Raw genomic sequence first — 13,325 nt, forward strand, 5'->3', positions numbered from 1 at the left:
CACCAACCATTCCATATTTCCTATTCCTTTATCCTGGTTTGTTACAAAGGCAACACCATTGTTTCCATCAGTATAATCTTCCGCCACATTAATATCCACATTCTCAGCTTTGTGGACCATTTCCTTCAGTGTTGAACAATTGCGTTTTATATGTCCCTCTCTGCCACACTTGTAACACTTGAAGGTGTTATCCCTTCTCTTTGTTTCTTGTGTTCCATGTAGTTTGAAGTTGCTATGAGTGGCTAATGCAGTTGATGATGTTTCATTCGATGTGGTATTTTTGTTCTTTATTAATCAGTGCCTGTTCCACAAATTCTAATGAGATATCATCAATTTTGGTTTCCATGGCTGTTACATTTGTATCATAGCTAGCTGGCAGACTATCAAGTAAGGTAACAATCTGATCTTCTTCTGCTATTTCCGCCCCAACCGCAGCAATCTGATCCGTTAATTCCTTCATTTGTTTCAAATGTTCCTGGACCGTCATGCTTTATTTCATCTCACATCAAAAATACTTATTTTTCAGAAATAGTTTATTGGCTAGTGTGTTCTTATCAAAGTGAGCACGCAGTACATTCCATGCTTCCTTAGGAGTTGTGCATGAGGTGATAAGATAGAGTTGTGCACCTTGAATATTCAGAACAATTGTTGAAAATGTTCTTTCTCTTTTCCTGTTGAAATTTGCCCTTGTTTGATCATTGGCTGTCTCTGCCAATACCTCTGTTTCAGTCACATGGGCCCATAGGCCTTTTCCTCTCAATAAATGCTCCATTTGAAATTTCCATGTGACCCAATTATTTTCTCCCAACTTATTAATTGATATTTTGTCTTCCATTGTCAAACTATTTCAACCACAACTGTAATATTCCTTTCTTTGATTTAGATCTATTTCTCCCTTTATATGACTTAAGAAAATAGAGTGTCAATCAATATTTTACTTACAGTTTATCTTGGTATTTCACAATGACTTCCAGACAAAGGAAACGAATCACCTAGAACTTGTGATAAAGTATCCATGTAAATCCTGTGCCATCCAACAAAAATTGTCATCCAAAACTGTTCTACAGTAATCCTCAGTATCTCCTAGATTACTTGTACTAACAATTTTAAAACAATTTCATCTGTTTAAGCACTATTAGAGCATTCCTGGGCCCATAACCTGTTGATACGTGTTTATTCATTGAGAGCACATGTACAGAAAAAAAAAATCCTAACTACAGGTGGCAGCATTTATTTCAATATTTTTAACACAAACTAAACAGAATTCTACGAAATTCGGATAAATTTAATGGAAGGATTAGAGCAGGATTAGGCAAGGAAGAGCATATTAGGTTTAGGCTTAGAAAGTTACAGTAAAATCAGGCTTATGTTTTAGTCGCACTTTGTTTGGAATATTGTACTTCAATTAAATAATCACTTGAATTTTAAAAGAAGCTTAACTTTGAACACTAGATGGGAAAATATTGTTCTCGACTGCAAAGACCACAAACAAATGTAACATCATTTAAAAGGGCAGAAAGAGAAACGTTTCGAAGTTGCAGCTGAAATGTTAAGGTGCCATCTAGGCTTCTTTATCGCTGTATTCCTTACTAACGCTATAGTTATAATATTTGAATATTTTGCACGAAAATAATAAAGTTGTAAGGTTGATTACTAGATGGTAGCACGTTCGACCATGATTATAGCAGCAACACAAAAAAGTAAAGTAATAGCAGAGACATGTTTTTAAAGTATTTCAAACGATAAACTCCCATAGCTGTTATGTTTCGTTGCTTCTTTTATTTCGCTTACTGACACTTTATATTTCTTTATTTTCTATGCTCTAATACTTATCAGCTTTTCAACGTAGTTTTTCTTTTTAACTATGGATGGTACAACAATTTACATTAAGTGGTAATTAATAAATAAAACATATATCAAGAGTAAGATGAAGCATGCTTGAAAAGTAGTTGAAACCTTGGAAATTCACCAAGCCGTCAAAGTCTATATCCTATTTGGTTGAGATAAAATGTTTCAGGTCTCTTTCTAGATGGGCCTGGTACCCCATGATGATCCGCATTATTTATTTTCTTACATCAACTACAGTCAATGTATTCCTTCTGGTAACACAAAGCTAAAATGAACACGATTTAAATGTTTGAATATTTTGCATTTAAAAGAATTAATCCTCAAAAGTGATATTATGTAGCACCGCACTACCTATGTAACCACAAATAAATGACAGATGTAGTTCTGATACATTCCTTTGCTATTTTATATCAGCTCTGATGATCAGGTAACTTGCCGTTTTACATGTTCAAAACTGTTTTTAAAATAACATATTCAACCCAAAGTTGACTGAAATTACATTTATTTCATACTTTTAGCTCCCATAAATCTGAAGTAGTTTAGTGGGTAGCTTGCACTAACCGTGTATCCACGAAACTTTGATTACATAGAAACATCACAAAAGTTTTAATTTTGTTATCGGATTTGAAAAAAAAACAACGAAATTCACGAGATGTCATCTTATTACTAGATTTCTTCTTACTGAAATGCCACCTAGTTTTAGCTTTGAAGTAACAGAGTCAAGGGAAAGCAGATAGTCAACTCCAGTTACATCCACCTCTTGAGCTACTTTTACTGAGTGTCACATTATAACACTCCAAATACTATAAGGGCAAGCATACCCAGCCATAGTTCTCGATCCTGCAAATGTCTCGTCGAACGACCAAACTCTTATGGGCCAATGATATCACTGTAATTTTGTATGTAAGTGTGCGACATTTTTGCTGTAGATTCCGCTACTGGAAAATTATTAGATAAAGCTGATGGTAATTTGTACGAGTGTGGCTAGGTTATTATGTATCTCGTAAACAAGAAAGTCGCAGATATGCCGACAATTTGGTGCGTAAAACATTAAGGATTAACGTCACGATAAAACATAATAAATGATTCATTAATGAAACTTCATCGTGGTTAAAAACTTGGAAATGGTTGAAGAACAAACGTGTGATTTCCAAAATCATGTTATATTTTATTTAAATTTTGTTCTTTTAAAATGTATTCTACTACATAGCGATATCATAATCTGTTTTGTTTGGGTTTCATAATGCATGTTTAACCTTTCCACCTTCTAGACTTAATAAAAATATTTTGAGCTCAAACCGCTAAAATATTTTCTCCGCGTAATGTTGTACACGTTATAATATTGCAAATAAAAATCATGAAATCGATTCTCACTTTATTTTAATAATTACTAACAGAAGAAGAACTACACGCCCTAACTCTAAAATCGAACTGTTTATGTTTGCCATACAGCAATAAGAAATCTATATTACTGAATCAATCTTGAACGTTAAGTGACACTAATGTAGTGTCCGTCAATTCAGAGACTAGATATAATAATTTGCAGAAACTAAATTTAAGGAGAGGTTATGCCTCTACAAACATATATTTAAGTGGAAATATAACCGTTTTATGGACTGAAAAATAGGTACTGTTATTAGTTTTGATTAGCATTTTCCATCTTATTATGTTATTCATATGTATGTGGAAGGTTTCCGTCAGATCTATATAAAACAAAGTATCCTAATGAGGTTTAGCAGTGATTCATTTGCTTGTTATGTAGAACCCAAATAAAACAAAACTCGCCAGTAGCATGTAAGTATTGTGTCATAGCAGAAGTTAAACTCCTTCATGTAACACCATAATTTTACAAGTTTATGGATGATATATCCAGATAGCAAGGCTTCATTTTTCACAACTTAAGTGACTGTTTGAGAATAGCTGATGCTAGTTAAAAGAAACACAAATTACTAACCAAAGCAAATGTTACATTTCTCTTTGATTAGGCCCCCCATGGCCAGGTGGTTAAGGTACTCGACCTCGTAATCCGAGAGTCACGTGTTCGAACCCCCGTCGCACCACACATTCAGGCGTGGGGATGTTATAAGTTACGGTCAATCCCACTATTTGTTGGTAAAAGAGTAGCCCAAGAGTTGGCGATGGGTGGTGATGATTAGCTGCGTTCCCTCTAGTCTAAATCGGGGACGGCTAGTGCAGATACCCCTTGTGTAGCTTTGTGCGAAATTCAAAACAAACCAAACCTTCATGATTATGGGTAAAATGTTTCACAAAACTTTGAGTGAGTTTCTGTAATTGTGACTACAAAACAAATAAAAACGGAGACTTAAGCCAATATGGCATAAAATAATGAAGCATGTCATTTATAACTGAAACTATAAAAAAGAAACCTAGAGAGGAAACAAATATTCGCAACAAATACAAATCATTAATTTTCTCTAGACAAAGTAGGTAGCGCTCTTTTTCAGAAAATAATTACTTTGTTAACCAGCAAATAAGTTTCTTTAAGAGAAGTTGAACACGTTTCTCAAACTACGAGAAGGAGATAAAGAGAAACTTTTATAAAATAAGAAAATATAATTCGTTATAACAAAATACACTAAAACTAAAAAAAAATATATCACTTTAAGTGAATTTTATTATTTCCTTCATTTAAATAATTCTTTCAGATATTCTTATAAAATGACCATCGTGAGCATTAAGGCCCGTAAGTTTTCTGCATCTAATTAATTTTTTATCTGATAGAAAGTTATGAATATTTAAAGTAATTTTAGTGAACTGACTTTGTGTTAAAATTATCACAAACAGTTTATGTGTATTTCATATGTAATTGTGACATATGTAATGTACTTCCACGTACAAGTTGTTTAAAGCAGTAACTATTTCTCCAATAAATCTCTTTATTCACAATTTGTGACCGAATTATTCCATTTTCAGGGATTTTTAGAAAATTTCAGTAAATCTGTACAAAATAAATGAATAAATCAAAATGTTAAGAGCGTCACGTGATATTAGAGTGTGTATCATATGAATGGTAATTCTAAAATTCTTTTACGCTCACTCTAATCATATTTTTACCTATTAAACTTTAAAAATTGCAAATATGATGATATTAAATTATTATTGTGTATTATTTAGCTAATAGCTTTCTAATTGCCAAAGAAATAAATTTGAAACTCAGTTTATCAATCAAGTTACTAAAAGTCGCTGAGTTACGCTTTATCTCAAGATTTTGTAGCTCTCCTTAGCAATTTCATAAAATAAGTATGATTTTCTTTATTTGTTTATATATATTTAAGTATACCCACAATTTCTCTCTTACTTAGATGTTATATTTAAATAAGTTTTGTTTAAAGAATTGTAATTGCAATCGATATTACTTTCTTACGATATATAGTTAAATTTTAAATAAATAAACAAAAATGTGCCCTGATTTTTAACATTTCTGAAAATAAACAGTTAACAGTGAAATGCAATATTATGTTTCTTTGCTATCACATCTTTAACATATACTACATTACTTTAGTCTAAACCAATCAATAAAGATTTTAGAATACATTTCTAGACATATCTAAATCAATTCTCTTAAATAGAGGTTTCACATAATATCATTTTGTAACGATTATTCTATAGAAAGTTAGGCCTGGCATGGCCTAACGCGTTAAGGCGTGCACTTCGTAATCTGAGGGTCGCGGGTTCGCACCCGAGTCGCGCCAAACATGCTCGCCCTCCCAGCCGTCAATCCCACTATTCGTTGGTAAAAGAGTAGCCCAAGAGTTGGCGGTGGGTGGTGGTGACTAGCTGCCTTCCCTCTAGTCTTACACTGCTAAATTAGGGACGGCTAGCACAGATAGCCCTCGAGTAGCTTTGTGCGAAATTCCAAAACACACTAAAGAAAGTTATTATTCAGAATTTATACTTTTTTCTGGAACAAAGTGACATGTGTAATTAATTAATTAGTAACAACATTGTTATTTTGAACTTTACCAGAAAGACTTTGTGATGTAGAAATAAAAAATAACAAATATCTAGTCAGAAAGTTGAATTTAAAAGCCCAAATTATAATAATCTATAATTTCCTTTATTAAATGTAATTATAAGCTAATGCGCTAGATAGCAGCACATTCTAGGTGATGAAATGAGTCTTTTTGTATGTGTAAATAAAGTGTTTGCAATTAGACTTTAATTAATGGATGACATAAAGAAAGTTTTAAAATAAAATTATTTTTATCAAATATCCTGATTATTTAGACATTGGATAACCACATGAAATAGAAATTTGTGCCTGTATTTCTTTCACTCCCCTCTTCATTTCTCGCAAACCTTGTATTGAGATGTTTTTTTTTTCTTCAAATCTGTAGTGACGTCAAGCCTGTTAGTCTCAAGTCTCCAACTTTTTGAGTGTTAATCGATATACTTTAATGAGTAATTACGCAAATATGGTGCAGTTATGTGAACATTGCAGTCTGGCTGGACATCTTTTCACAAATTGTGTTACCCTTAAATGTGTACAGTTTTACTCATTTGGTCAACTTCACAAAGTGATCAATTTTATGTGCTATTTGTAATAGTGCAGAGGGTATTAAAATTTGTCCTTAATTCATGTCCACTTATGCTTGCAGAACCAGCCTTGTTCTTCCCTAAGTTTCTTCAGGTATCTTTGTTCTTTGTCTGGGGAAGTTGTTTATGAGACTGTTGTACTTTGTAAAGTTAGTGTGCCTCTGGATTGTCAAGAGACCGTTGATCTACTCACTGCAACTGTTGCTTGTGAACCTTTTGCTCCTTTCGATGTGCCATTACCTGAGTAGGAAACTTAAACTCACGTTGGTGTGTGTCTCACTGAGGAATTGAAATGTACTTACTCTCTTAAGTCGTTATCTTCTGATGATCCAATCTCCATATGACCTATTCTACCATCTTGTTCTTTGTTGCCTACTTCCTTTCCATCAGGATTGGATAATGATAGCTCGTAGCGTCCTCTCTTGGCTGATGCAGTGTTGGACGACTCCTATTTAGTCCTGAATGTGTATTCTTCTGTCGACCGTCCAGCTAGGCTCAGTATATCTGTGAAGTCTCACTTACCTGTGTCTCTTTCCTCTTTCCATTCTTCAGGATCTGATGGACTCCACTGTACTCAAGTCTCCACATCTCCTTCAGCTATGGAAATTGAAGTGGCTAATCCATCTCTGCTTCAAAAGAGATCTTTATCGTTTTCTTCACTCCGGGTTAACGTAGTACCAAAGAGCACGAAACTGAAATGTTAGTCTATTTTACAATTTTTTATTCATTATAGTAGGGATTAAATGCAACATGCATGCTCTAGGTAACATTGTTAGACAACACTACAGTATTTCACTTTTTTCTCGCTTTGATGCCAATGTTCCTTTTTACGGGAAACTCATTTTTACTATACACGTGACCAATTCCGTTTTGTATAACGTTTTAATGTGTCAGTTTTTGGTGTCTTGGTGGATTTTACAGTCGAGAGTCGGAATTATTTTTAGTGTTATTTTCTAGAGATTATTATTCGTTCTTACATTGATGCAGAGGTCAGAATCTTGGTTGTTGTTCTGCTTGTCTATGACCATCCTCTACATTTATTAAACATTTATTCAGCTGATCGGCATTTCGAACAATGAGTTTTCTTTAACAATCTCGATTGTTTTCTCTTAATCATGAATGATATTATTTTGGGGATGACTTTAAATGTGTTAGACATTAAACAAGCTACACGGTAACCCTTTATCAGGTGTAAAGGGCTATCATTCCTTGTGAGATCTACTAGGCTCGTATTATCTGCAAGATGCTTGGCGTTATTCATATGGGACAGCTTTTTTGGTCATATAGATTGGCCATGGCATTTCCTGCCATTTAAACAGATTTTATCTATCTGTAAGGTTTCTCCATGGTTTGTTTAGAGCTGTAGCTCTTGCACTTTGTTCCCCCTTCTAATATGTTTCTAATCATTGGACTTTTTTCTTGTCTTTTGGGGACTTCTGTCACAGAACTAGAGGCCTCACTGTTTGGAGATTGAATAATTCTCTGCTTGATGACCCAGATCTCTTTCAGTTCTACATGATTACTATACCAGAAGTATACAAAATGTGCGCTGGAGGGCTGATCTCAAGGCCTTGTGCAGAAACCGTTTCTGTCATGTGGGTTTATTAAAAGATTACTAGTCCAATGATCAGCTGTGACAAAATAGGACAAGCTGGCTATTCTACTGTGTAGCAACAGTATGAATGACATTATGCATTTGGATATTGAATGCCTTAAATCAGATATTAATGAGTCTTATGTTGAATTTTTAACAAAAGCTGTAGTTCACTCCCAGATTGAGTAATTGAGTAAGGTGTCTTGAATAGCGCATAACGGTGTCATGTATGACAATCAGCAAGGTCCCGTAATACTGAATGAGTTAAGTTGTTTAATGGTACGGTCACAGATTTTCTCTCGACATTTTTGAGGCAATGTCGTTCACATTATTGGCCTTTTTTTTACTTCTACAGAAGTTCAGGATTCAAAGTTCGATGAAGTTACTTAATTCCTCTATCCTCTGGGTGTGAAGATCTTTCTTTCATATCCATTTACCTTTAAAAGTGGATGAATGTCAACAAGCTTTTCTCCTACTCTTGAACAAGTACCCTGGTCCTGATGTCCTTTCTCTAACAAGGTGTGGCCTCACATCAGTTCATCTTTTTGTGGAAGTGTTTAACACTTGTTTGCTTCAGGTCAAATCCCCCAGGTACATCAGATGGTACTATTACTATAATGTGTAAGGATACGGACAATTTGAAGGATTTCTCAGCATGGCATTCCGTATCATTGCTTATTGTTGTTAAAATATTTTGGTCTTCAACTAGGAAATGTGATGGATTCCGTTGTTCAAACAGTTCAAACTTGTAGCATTCCAGGTTGAAGTATACGGTTTAATTTTCTGCTCATGAGGGACCTATTTACTCATATTGACTAGACAAACCTACCTTTTATATTTTGGCTCTGGATCAGAGCAAAACCTTTGATCGTGTTCATCATGGCTTTCTGTGGTACATACTTTGAATGTATGAATTCCCAGATTATTTTATTGCCACTCTTCAATTCTAGCCCAGAATGGCCAGGTGGTTAAGGGATTCGACTTGTAATATGAAAGTCGCGGGTTTGAATCCCTTCACACCAAACATGCTTGCCCTTTCAACCGTGGGGCGTTATAACACACAGTAAGTCCCACTATTCATCAGTAAAAAAGTAGCCCAAGAGTTGGCAGTGGGTGATGATGACTAGTTTCCTTGTCTCTAGTCTTAAACTGCTAAATTATTAATGGCTAGCACGGATAGCCCTTGTGTAGCTTTGTGTAAAATTCAAAAACGAAACCAAAATCTTTAATTCTCTATGCTGGTGCAACTAGTCAGATATTGGTAAATGGTTTCTTGGCTTCTTCTATTCCCATTGTTGAGAGAGTTCGTCAAGGTTGTCTATTGTCACCTCTTTTGTATCATTTTATCTGTCAGAAACAGGGTTCCTACGACAATTCAAGGACACTATAGTCCTTTATTCTCTGGCAACTGGAGCATAACCAAACTATAGAAAGTCTCATGATTAGAACAACACAAGTTGCAAAGAATGTCTCAGAGAGACTTCTATCAGCTATTCCAAAGGGCATGAGACTTTAGGTATTTAATTTCTTCATGTCTCTGATTTTAACCGGAATCTTGTCTCTTTCTCGTTGTCAGCAAACTACAAGCTTATAAGCACTTTCCACAGTTACTTTCTCTCCAGGCAACCGTTGTTTGTCAAATAATTGTGCTTCTTCTGTGATACTTGGGGCCATTTATCTTCCATCTGATGTTATTGTCTGATAGCTCAAACATTTAATTTTGGTTTTGTATGGAACTATAAAACTGAACTGGTTGCTCATCTGACACTTCACCTTCAACATTCCAAAGGGGTGTTGGTATTATTGTGACCCCAACAAGTACCTTGCTTCACACATAGATTTAACATGATGAAGTCTTTTACGAACTGATTACCCTTGTCACTTTCTCAGCTCCTACTATATAGGGTTTGGTATCAGATATTTTAGTACACCCCATATTCTTTCCACCCTTTCCTGTTTTGATCCTTCTCACTGGTATGCTTCAGTTCCTAGGACAATTCCTTCCCTCACTAAGGATAATTCTGATTTTTATATTTGCATCCAATCTGTTTCTCCCCTTTATCTTTTTCTTGCCTTGTTATCTCCTTTGAGGGTGGCACAGAAAGCACCTCATATTTCAAGGAATAAAGTGTGGTGCTGCATCAACACTCTTGATTTCAATCCATATTTACGTGATTTACGTTGGCAGATAGTCCATAACATTCTTTCTGTAAAGGATCTGCAATATTTCTGTTAGACCAGTACTACAGAAACCCGTCCCTTTTATAGAAACCCAATGGCTCCATTTATTTGTGCATCATCAGTGCAGCATCAGTGTGGTGATGATTATCTCATATCTTCCATCTTTCACAAATTGGTTATCAGACAATAATTTACCATATCAGTAGAATGATCATCCTTTTCTTCTTTTTCTGATTATTTAGCCTTGATGAAGTATACATTGTAACTTACAAGAAGTCGTTATGTATTTAACTATTCTACTGATATCGTCTTCCCTCCAGTTTGAGACCGACTTCCTGCATCTCTTCCAGTCAGTTCACTGAGTTAAGGTGTCTCAGGTATTCTCCCATGTTTAAGATTATTCGGGGACCTATCAAACTTTCATTCTATTTTACATCTGCCACATGTAATGCCCACTTACTATTTTTTTCAGTTATTATGTATTTTTTACATGTTTTATTCTTAAACCTAGTACCTTGTTCAGTGATTTGCATTTTTATGTTGTTTATTATGTATTATTTGTATGTAATTAAGTTCAGTTTATACCATTATTCTACTAGCATTCTTACTATTTTTCTTTTAATGCACTTACCCCAGCCTGGTTCTCTTTATTGTTAATGTATTATATTATTAATAATAATTATGATTGGTGTCATATACCACTGGTATTCTCTCTATTAATTGGCATGCCCTATACACATAATCTCAATTGTATTCGCACAAGGTGAGTTGAGTTGAAGATGGAGAATGAAGTTTTTAAGTTCTAGAAGGAACCATTTCATCTTCACTAGTCTTCCATTATTAGCCTAAATTAAAACATTTCTCTCTATCAATACAAGTATTTGTTGCAAGTACAAAAACATTAAGCTCTATTTGACTATAAATACGTATTTTAGTTTTTATCTATTAATAGATAGCGCACATTTCATTTCTTCCATAAAAATGTATTATCTGTTAAGTAAAATGGAGTAAGTGGTTTATCTTCTAAAAACCATTATTATTAAGAGAATCTCTTCCATAAGCTCGTAAGATATGCCACAACCAGCATATAAAATCCCTGTGAATTTTCAGTCGAAATTAGTATGACGTCAGTGTGTCATTTTGGTTGTCGATTAAAGTGCAATATTCAATCAGTTTTTTAAATTACATTGTATTGAATTAATGTATTATATTATAATAGATACAACTATAAAGGAATTATAAAACATTTATGCAAGTTTTTATCTCGCATTTTACACAACATCACTCATTCAAGACTTAATCTGTGCTTGTTTACATTAAGCTTACCATAAGTTTTTTAAATGTAGACATTTTCAGGCTCATCTCTACAAAGTCATTCTAATTATTCACATGAAGACAATTTCATGAAGAAATAGTTTAGTTTCAATAAATTTTTTATGAGCTATTTGTAGTTTAAGAAGAATACATTGATGTCATGAGCTGAACAATGTATCAAGTTAAAGTATTGGTAATAGTGCAAAGATACAAAACAGGTTAAATGTGCTCTGTGCAGTGAGTCTCCAGCATGGTCAGGTTGTTAGGGCGCTCAACTTGCAATCTATCTCTCGCGGATTCTAATCCCCGTCACACCAAACATGCTCGCCCTTTCAGTTATAGAGGCATTATAATGTGATGGTTAATCCCGCTATTCATTGAAAAAAGAGTAGCTCAATAGTTGACGGTAGGTGGTGATGACTAGTTGCCTTCCCTCTAGTCTTAAAGTGCTAAATTAGGGATGGCTAACGCAGATAGCCCTCGTGTTACTTTGCGCGAAATTCGAAACAAACCAAACGAAACTAAATTTGTTGATTGAGTGGTATGTTTTAAGTTTTTTTTTTTTTTTTTCAAAATGACTTCTATTTTTCAATGTGCAGTGAACTGCTAGCATTTCGAAAGCATTGGATACAACAATAGCAAAAACATATGAAAACCAGTTAAATATTCTGAATTAGGGCGAGAAGTCAAATTTGTTTGTTTTTTGAATTTCGTGCAAAGCTACTCGAGGGCTATCTGTGCTAGCCGTCCCTAATTTAGCAATGTAAGAGTAGAGGGAAGGCAGCTAGTCATCACCACCCACCGCCAACTCTTAAGCTTCTCTTTTACCAACGACTAGTGGGATTGATCACAACATTATAACGCCACCATGGCTGAAAGGGCAAGCATGTTTGGTGCGACGGGGATTCGAACCCGCGGCTCTCAGATTACGAATCGACCGCCCTAATCCATATGGCCATGTCGGGCCCAAATTTGTTGTTATAAATTTAGTTGGTGAAATTACTTGATATAACAAACCAAAACAAGTAAAATGTTGACTTTAAGATGTTTTCATTGGTTAATAACGACAATGCTGAGGCTTTTTTCATTTAATTCATAATTTATAAACTCTCTCTGTTAACCTGAAGATGACCTAAGAATCGTTTTTCTAATAATCAATTCGCATATTAATTCCATTAAAAAAAAAAAAAGATTATATTCTTTTGTATTTCTAATCATTTTAGAATATTTTTACCCTCTCCCACAGTGGCACAGTGGTACGTCTGCGGACTTGCAACACTAGAAATCGGGTTTCGATACCTTGGTTGAGCAGAGTATAGATAGCCCATTGTGTAGCTCTGTGCTTAACTTCAATCAATCAAAATATTTTTTACAATTATTCTGAGCATGCTATTAATTAAATTTATTCCTTTGCTACTTCACTTAAATATTTTACTGGCAATATAAAGAAGGTCGTGTGAGAAACTATCACATTTGATTTAAGGCATAGCTAAAGAAATACATGTAAATGTAGTGTATTAAAAACAAGACTGCAGCACTCTTATGTTCTGCCATAGCAACAGATGTGATTGTAAGCTCATCAGTGTTGCACGAACGCTTGGCGATTGGTGATGGTCTAGGGTGCAGTAAGTCATTTACTGTTTTTCTTTATATTTTATGCATAAGTAAAAACTTTCATCTTTCGATATTAATGTCACTTAAAACTTTCAATTATAAGGTAGTAGGTTCATTAATTTGTATTAAGAACACAAAGAATCACCTATACTCAAACCCAAGGTTGTTTAAGTAATGAAAAAACTTAATTGAATTTGTAAGGAGTTGCGAGATAAGT

Source organism: Tachypleus tridentatus, chromosome 13 (genome assembly GCF_004210375.1).
Source record: "Tachypleus tridentatus isolate NWPU-2018 chromosome 13, ASM421037v1, whole genome shotgun sequence".
Classification (NCBI taxonomy): domain Eukaryota; kingdom Metazoa; phylum Arthropoda; class Merostomata; order Xiphosura; family Limulidae; genus Tachypleus; species Tachypleus tridentatus.